This window comes from Aplidium turbinatum, chromosome 4 (assembly GCF_918807975.1).
Source record: "Aplidium turbinatum chromosome 4, kaAplTurb1.1, whole genome shotgun sequence".
NCBI classification, from domain to species: Eukaryota; Metazoa; Chordata; class Ascidiacea; order Aplousobranchia; family Polyclinidae; genus Aplidium; species Aplidium turbinatum.
The window spans coordinates 39,027,756-39,036,550 of NC_137475.1; positions in this window are offsets into that span (position 1 = coordinate 39,027,756).

Below are 8,795 nucleotides of genomic sequence, written 5' to 3' on the forward strand. Positions count from 1 at the left end.
TCGATTGCATTACTTCACTACCACGGTTGTTCATCTATAAGCTGTCGCATCAGATTTTGTCTTAAAGATTTTCTGTCAAGTAATTTTACAACTTTTATTGACCTCTGTAGTTCTAAACATTCATTTCAAATTACAACTTTTATCTAGTAGGGAAATAAATCAGCAACTTTTATCTACCGCTGATAACCAGATACTACAAACGAGATGAGGTGGGCTAATGGACTGACGAATCAACAAACTGAGGAAAATGTTTCAAAATGTGTTTAAAATGTCCATGTTGGAGCAATAGATAGGAGTAGGGTAAGTTAATCACACATAAGTTAAATAAGTACTGTAAGGTTTCGACAAGCAATGTTCAGAATTGAAATCAATAAATGAGATGACATAATCCTTGCACCACCAAAACTACTATTTTAATCAGTTGCTTGAATTTTACACCGACAAATGCATTCCAACTGTGTAAGCCGATTTCACTTCGAATTGTTGAAGGTCTAAGTTCATCTATTGAACAATTTTAGTTTCAAAAGTATGAAAGTCACGATTTTAAGGCGCGTTGACACCTGAAATCGTAAATAAATGTGTCTGGCGGCAATTTTCGTGAGCCACTAACGTGTGACAAAAAGAGCTTTTCAGACGGTGCTGAGCAAATCCCCTCCTCCACATGTGGTGCCAAACTTAATCTGTGGTCCATTTATTTCGCTACATTATACAAGGCGATATGTTCATGTTTCAAACTACACGGAATCCATGTAAGTTACATTTATCATTCTTAATCGCGCATTTTTAATGTCCTTTGTTTATAGACAGACCGATAGGCAGGGTTAGGCTACATCAGCTACAATCCAAAAGTAAGTTACGACCACAAGATGGCGCAATGTTATACTTGTCTTGAAAATCTATGATTAGAAGCATTTGTAGATATTTCTTGTAGACATAAGATAATAATTGATTTGATTTCACAAATTAATTAAACTATAAACAGTTTTGACAAAAATAATATATATTTTTGTTTGCTGCAAGATAGCCTACTTAGCTTGCACTCAACAAATAAAAAAAAAACATATTTTTAAATATAGCCGAGAGTGATTTATTCGCACAACACAACGTAAAACCACCAGCACAGGTCCCATCTATCTGTTTGAAGTGATTTTGGAAGCAAAAGGCACCGTAGTTTTATTGGCAAATCATAATATAACAAGCCTCAGCCACTGGTGTTTTGCATGCTTCAGAACATGTTTCTGAAAGCAATTGTTAAACCCTGTCGTATCAAATGCATTTAAGAATAAAAATACGAATGGTATCAAAAGTTGCATCAAATAACAAGAACTTTATTTGTCGTTCCAATTTGTGATTTAAAAAGTTGTAAGAAGTGTTTCAGTTCAGCCAAGTCGGTTTGAAATTCTGTTGGTTTTGCTTCTATTCTAAGCGTATGCAAACATCAGCAGCCTGCGATGACCTTGTAGGAGCGGAGGCCAAATTGTGTTTCGTATTGATGAGATACCAAAAGCAATTCTTGAGAACGCAAAGTAGGCTACGAATTATTTATGGACTTTCAACACTCAACAGCGTTACAAGCCTGCACAAATTGATGAAATTTTCAATCAACATATTATCGCAAACCAGCACCACTGTATTTGATACAAATCAAACATTCGCTGCCAAGAAAAGTGAATTTATTTTGTTAAGCAAAATTTACATTTGAACTGTTATTGTGACGATTAACATGCAGTTATTTTTATATCGTTTCAATATTTGACAGCGTTGAAACGATGTAAAAGTGACAGGTGACCGCTCTTGCGAGTTGAGCAAAGCAATATTTTTTGAAATCTTGTAGAAACAACATGTTCATTTTCAGCAATGACTGTCGAAAAAAATTGTTCATTGCTATATTTATGACAACACTATTCCTTTTATGTCATTTCATAATTTCTACAAACAGATTAGACTGCCAATATGAGGTTACAAACAAAGTAAGCCAAGCCATATAGGCCCTGTAATACAGTTGAAAAACAAGAAATCACTGCATAAATCTTTTTGTTTGCAAATCAATGTTGAATAATGGAAAGCAATTTAAACGTTTGCAAGAATTCCACGAGCTGTTTAGATAAAACATATTCTCGATTGAAGACTTAAGGGATTTGATGATTTGTAAAGTCATTAAGGCCTCCATCGAATGAAAATGGAAGACGCCATACTCCTGTTTCACCGTTGTTGAAGATCATCAGTGGTGCATATCCATGTGTCTCAAGCGGGAATCGAACTACTAACGTGCCATGGTGGGAATTTAAAAAGTCCTTGACTTGAATGAGAATCGATTGAATATAAGTGCATCTGTAACTCTCAATGCATTGTATGTTGTAAGAATAGACGTAACATAAAATGGTCATAATACTTCTTGAAAAACTGTGTTGTGTCAGAAAATGCATTTTGAAAATTATAGTCGGTGTAGGCTACAAATCACTCAGTTTTAATCAAATAAATCTAAATAAGTTGCATCAGAATAACAATTAAATGTAGCATTTTTATGTTACATTTTCTTGGAATTCATTGTAAAAATAAAGCGATCAAATTTTTGGAATATTTGAAATGCATTCTTAAGCGCTCCGTGCCATTTGCTTGTGGTAAACGTGATTGGCAGTAAAGTATGTTTGTGATACATCAATCCACACAAGGCGTAGATGGTACGATTGCTTGGCACATTGAAGTTATGTTCCAGTGAAATCTCACTGTTTTAACCAGAAATTTAGTAATCTCCCTACAAAGATTTATAAGCTAAATGTCGTAGGCTACTTGAAACCCGTGGCAGCAAAAGAAAGTCGCTTAGTTTACGGCTGGAAGATGTTCATTGTTACACTGCTTTGACATCTCCATTTTATCAGTGTCCTGTTAAGCATTTTTTGTATATACATTTTTTAAAATTCTGTTGGGGTGCTATGTAGTGTTTACTTGGGATAAGCCAATTCATTAATTATTATACTAAATCTTTGTTGATACTGTTTTTATACTGGGCTACATTCGGGTTTTTAGTATTTTATCTTTTTTTACTTTATCTAGTTGAGTAAATATTTTAGTATTAGAAAAAACGTTGCCTATACGTTTAGCCTTGTGTTGCAAAGCTTGTATGTAGAATTTGTAAATCTACCTATTTCAAATCAAATGTGTCATCGTACTTTATTTTTTCTTTATGTGACATTGAAGCTCCTTTTGAAAATAATTCTTAAAAACATGTCTAAATATTTTAAAAATTGAAACTTTGAACTTTTTTATGAAACACACATATTCGAGAAATTTCCCATTTCAAAACTCGTAAATCCTGAGTTAAAACTTTTTCCGTCAATCGATTTTTTCGTCTTTTGCGAATGTTCTAATGCATCGTTGGCGTCATGGTGACTTGGATATGGCTACTCCGAAAAATCTTGTCTATGCTTATAATCTAGAAAGTGAAACATTCCAAGTGAAACTGACACATACAAAATAAACCTGAAATGACAAAACAAAAGGAAAAGGTGGCGCTAGAATTGTAAATGCATTTCAATATTATTAACCTGCACGTTTTTGTCAATCCATTAATTAAACTTTGCGATGCTGACAAAAACATGGTTTTAAACAGAAACAAACCGGTTTTAATCCGGTTTCATCGAGAACTTTTACATTCTCTCTACAGTATTTATTGATTGTGCGAATTAATTGAGAAGCTATGATTCCACCCTCGACGTTTTGAGTTGGTACGGAAATTGAGATGTGAAATTCTCGTGTTGTAATATATACAAAGACTTGTACGGACCTCGTCAGTTTTGCTGGTCAGAACTAAAATGCAATTTTCTTATACCTAATTGTTTAACCCCAACATTATTGCGCAACATGAGGTGATGAGATGATGAGGAGATAATTCCATTGTATCAAGTAAAAGTTCTCTTTTTAATTAGATAGTGAACTGCACAAGTTACATAGTGCTATATTCACTATGCAGGGACGTTGAAAGAACAATGAGCTCGGTACCAATGAGATTTTTGGGCCCCAAATCAAAACATTTCGAATAAAAACGCTTTACTGTATATGCAAAGAATACGCAATGGCTTCTTGGAAAAGTTAGGAGTCCTTAAATTCATTCTCTGTCCCGGTTCAAAAGTATCCTTGTCAACGGTGCTGGCTATATGGCACATCTGTGAATGCAGTAACAAGTAACTGACAAGTATAGTCTAAGCTATATGACAATTACCTGTTACTATATTCCTATCACAAAGCACATGTTTGGGTAGAATTCATAACAAAAGCGAAGAAGTGGAGGGTCAAAAAGATTCCTATAGCTTCCCTTGGACGCTGATGCGAAAATCAGTCAGACTATATTTTACCTAACAAGACTAAGGTAACTTTGAATAAAAACCTTTACCCGTTTTTGACACCGTGTGTGACAGTCTTTGCTTTCGATCACACCTAAATAGTTTTTGAGAAGATGCAACGCTACACGATTTCACTGTAAACATCAGTTAGGAAATGTAGCACAATTTCGTCCGTCACATTAATATGCTCAAGCAGTTGCTTTCCACGTAATAAAGTAAATACTCAGTCAACTCGTTGACACTTGAAATAATTGCTTGCCATGACAGAAAAACCTATTGCTATGTATGTAGTTTTTATTCTTAAAGATCGCTCGCTACGTGCTGACAATGGACTTTAATGCAAATTAGTTGCCTAAGCATTGTCACACATTCAGGGCGTGGCATTTAATGTACTCAACACCTCATTACAACTGAACTTGGTAATGTGATCCACTATGCGCTAATTCAAACCTCAATAGAAAATTTAACTTGAATTATAAGATTTACATTTTCGTGTTTGGGTTGTTCGGTTTGAAGTCTCATCGCTTCATCAAGGCAGGTCTGCCAAAAAATGGTATTGATCTGAGGATGTAGCCTTAGATAAAATTTGATTTAATTGTATCTGAAAGTGTTTTTGAAATTTCTGAAACATTTATCAATCTTTTAGCTGAAATTGAAGGTCAATGTTGTGCATTAAGATGTCTTAAAAGCTTTTTAAAAACCATCCAAGTTTAATCAATATATTTTTGGTTTATTTTACGGGACATTTCAACTATCGAGAAAGGATGGTTTTGTTTATTCATTGTGCTCTAAAAGGGAGAAAACGAAGGCTTTTAAAGCTTTCAAATTTGTTTGCCTCAACCATGATTCATTCATCATGTTCCATCTCCGTGTCGAAAATTGATTGTCAACTGTTTCCACAACTTCCAACCGTCTGCACTTCCCTTCGTTTCTCCGATACTCCACAAGTCAGCCTATTGTTGTACACCATCTTCTCAAGTTTTTTTTTCTTTTCCTACATCTCTTTTCCTCCATCATACTTTTAACAACTGATTGGTTATTTGACCCCGTATAATTCTAGTTGAATAATTTTAGTCTAGTTGAATAGTTCTATTTGAATAAGCTTAACTGAAGATGATGTAGCTGCTACCTGATCGAAATCGATTTTTAGCTATTTATGATTGAACTGACTCGTATGAGAATAAATTTCTTTGCATTACAAGACATGTAACCGAATCGTTCACATCAAACATTGTTGTGGGTTTGACACCTGTCAGAAAATATTTCATTTTCTTGATAAATTTACGGTAATTGTAAAATGTTGAAAATCCGTTTCATTTAAAATCTCTTTCCAAAAGTAAATAAGCAGATTTTGCATTTATTAAGCAATTTACGTCTGTGTTGAACTAAATTTTTGTGTTTTATCAACGTATTATGGCCGTTAAGCTGCACTTCTGACGTATGGCCTACTGATGATGAGAATCAATAAGCAAAAAACAATAACGCCGAAGTTGAAGGCTGTGCTGTTAAATGACAACCGTACATCGTATTGCAGACGCCTTTCACTTGCGCGCATATCCTTTCTACTATACGTCACTCCATGCAGTCTCATGGGAAAGCAAAAAATTGAATATTACCAAATAGGTTGCGTTTTAAAAAGCTATGGAAGACATGACAAAGGATTTTGGAAATCTTTTTCATGATGTGAACACTCCAATTAAGTTGAAGGCTTGAAGTTCTAACACTCTAAAACCCGTTTGAATGCTTGTAGGTATGACAACCTTAGCCAACATATACCCCATAGCATGTTTGAAAAACAAAGCGTATGAATACTTTTTTGTCATTCTGCGGTGTTTTTGTAACCGAAGTTAATCCAGTTTGCTTCACATTACGTAGCCATTTGATTTCACTTCATGGTTAGACTGTTAACGATTTTAAATTATTAATTTATCAAGTAGAAGTTTATCGTTCTTCCCAGAATCTCGTAAGATCGTGACTCGAAGAATCTCTTTTAGACTTTTAGAAAATCAACAAACAACTTTCCGAATGCCGAAGCTGGCTTTTCATCAGCAAAAAATAAGATCAGCCTAAGCCAAGCACACAACGAAACATGAACATTAAAAACGTGTACTACAAATCTCCTCTGCTAAAAATTCTCAACACCACAGGATTAGCGACATTGCTCAAGGTATTTCTATATCACCGTTTATAGAAATAAAGAAGAAGGAATTGTATCAAGAGGGATGAGATCATCCAAACATTCTTGAGACTGCAGCAACCATTATAAGCTTAAGAGCATTGAAAATAATCTTCATTACGTAAAATCAACGTTAAAACATGCACAATTAACGAAAGTTTGGGGTTGGTCCAAAAAATATGGCTTCTTGCCAGTGCGTAATTAGTTTAGCCGACCCGCAAAGACGGAAGTATAATGGATTTGGACCGCAACGTAATTAACATCGATTCGAATGATGGCAGAGCGAAAGTATTTTCCCCATAAATGATATCATTAGGGATATTTAGAACAAATGTAAGTCTGTCGCAATTTCGTTACTTATACGCTTTTGCACGTCTGGATATAGTATTTGGATAGTATTGAGTAAGAGCTCACCTTTGATGCAGGAGACATATATGTGGTGATAATAACAGTAAAAGTGACTTGAAGAAGTTAAACGCTTTCATGATTTTCTTACACGAGCAATCGTCATGCGCAAACTTAATCTAATGAAATAAAATTCCTATTTAAGTAAGAGAACAAAAAGAAACCATGATATGTTATAACAAATTGGAGATAGCCGAATATAATTCTTTTCAGATATAATTGTAAACGAAAAAAAAATGAAGAGACTGTGTGGTAGAAGATATAAAAATGATGAGAGTGAAGGAAGAAAATGCTGTTGACAGCGTGATGTGGAGGACTGCAATCTGCACAGGCGACCCACTTGAAGTGGGGAAGATAATGTTTGGATTTTTGTTTGTTTTGACAAAACTTGTTATCTTTGTTGCGTTTGCAATGAAATTTTTATTGACGAATTAGTTTTCTTTATTATATTTTGAAATACCTTTCATGACGCAAAAGTTGCCCAGAACAACCATGGTTTTTGCACAAAAAGGATTGTCTTGTTAAAAAGATAGAGATTTGCCTGTAAATAATGTAGTCTACTTTGTAAAGTGAGAGAAAACTGACGTGTAGTGCGTCTGAGATGAATCGCTTAAGAATCTCCAAGAGCCATTGAGACAACCAAAACATGAGAATCAACAACTAAAAAAACTAAAGTCCACGTGAAAGCTTGAATATTTTCTCTTGTTTCACCCTACTTTGTTTTGGTTTTTCGTATATGTTTTGGTTAATCTATAAATTACGTAATTGATTGATTCTTTTGTAGGCAAAAGAGCGACATGGACCCGATAAATGACTTAATAACAAAAAGGGTTCAAAAATCGCTTTTAAAATTCTATGAAAATTGTTTGAAGTAGCAACACATTTGCATCATCTTGAACGTGCCACACCTCTCAGGTTGCTATAACAACCAAGAAGAGGTATTTCAATAAATGCCGAAATCTAAGAGCGTTTCAAAAGGGCAAGAATTTAATGAGTTTATTTGGTTAAATAAGGAAAACGTAAAACTGATGTGAAAAAATATCATTTTTAACTTTGATCTATATACTAAAAGCATTTAGTTGAATGCAAATAAATAACAAAAACAGTGCTGAGCATGTTTTCATCGCATTCTTATATTTTTTTCTGCAAAAAGTGGAAGGTTTAAGAGGAAAATAAAATGTGGTAAATTTGAGGTTTAGAAATCGAATAATGAAAATCATCAGGTATTGTATAAAATTGGGTTGTTTGTGATGGAAGTAGCAGTTTTAAAACTTTAGCAGCAAGATCATTTTTTTGTATCACAAACATGCAAAACTTACTAATGTTGACGGTTTTAACATATTTTTTATTCACGCAAAAATATACATACATAGTATCATGGACTTCTAAATAGTAGCATCTGGACTGGAAACTCAGTGGGCAACAGTAGGCCAAACAGTTGGTACAACAGTTGGCCAACAGTTGGCCAACAGCCAAGTAACTAACCCTGTTGGCCCACCGTTGGCCAACTGTTGTACCAACTGTTTGGCCTACTGTTGCTCACTGAGTTTCCAGTCCAGATGCTACTATTTAGAAGTCCATGATAACATGAGTAAATGAGTCAATTTTTGAAACGTTTTCAACACATGGTTGTGTCCTCATCAGTAGGTAATTGTTATTGATGAGGATGCAAAGATGTGTTGAAAATATTCGAAATATTTTTAGTCATTTATTTATGTCATGTAAGCTATGTATATATTTTCCGTCCATAAAAAATGTGGTAAAACGATTGACGTGACTAATTTTGCATGCTATGTTATCTTGCAACATTCGTATCTAAGAGGAAACTCAGGCGTCGAACTGGAAAGAAATTGTGTGCCCGGATTGGCTTTTAA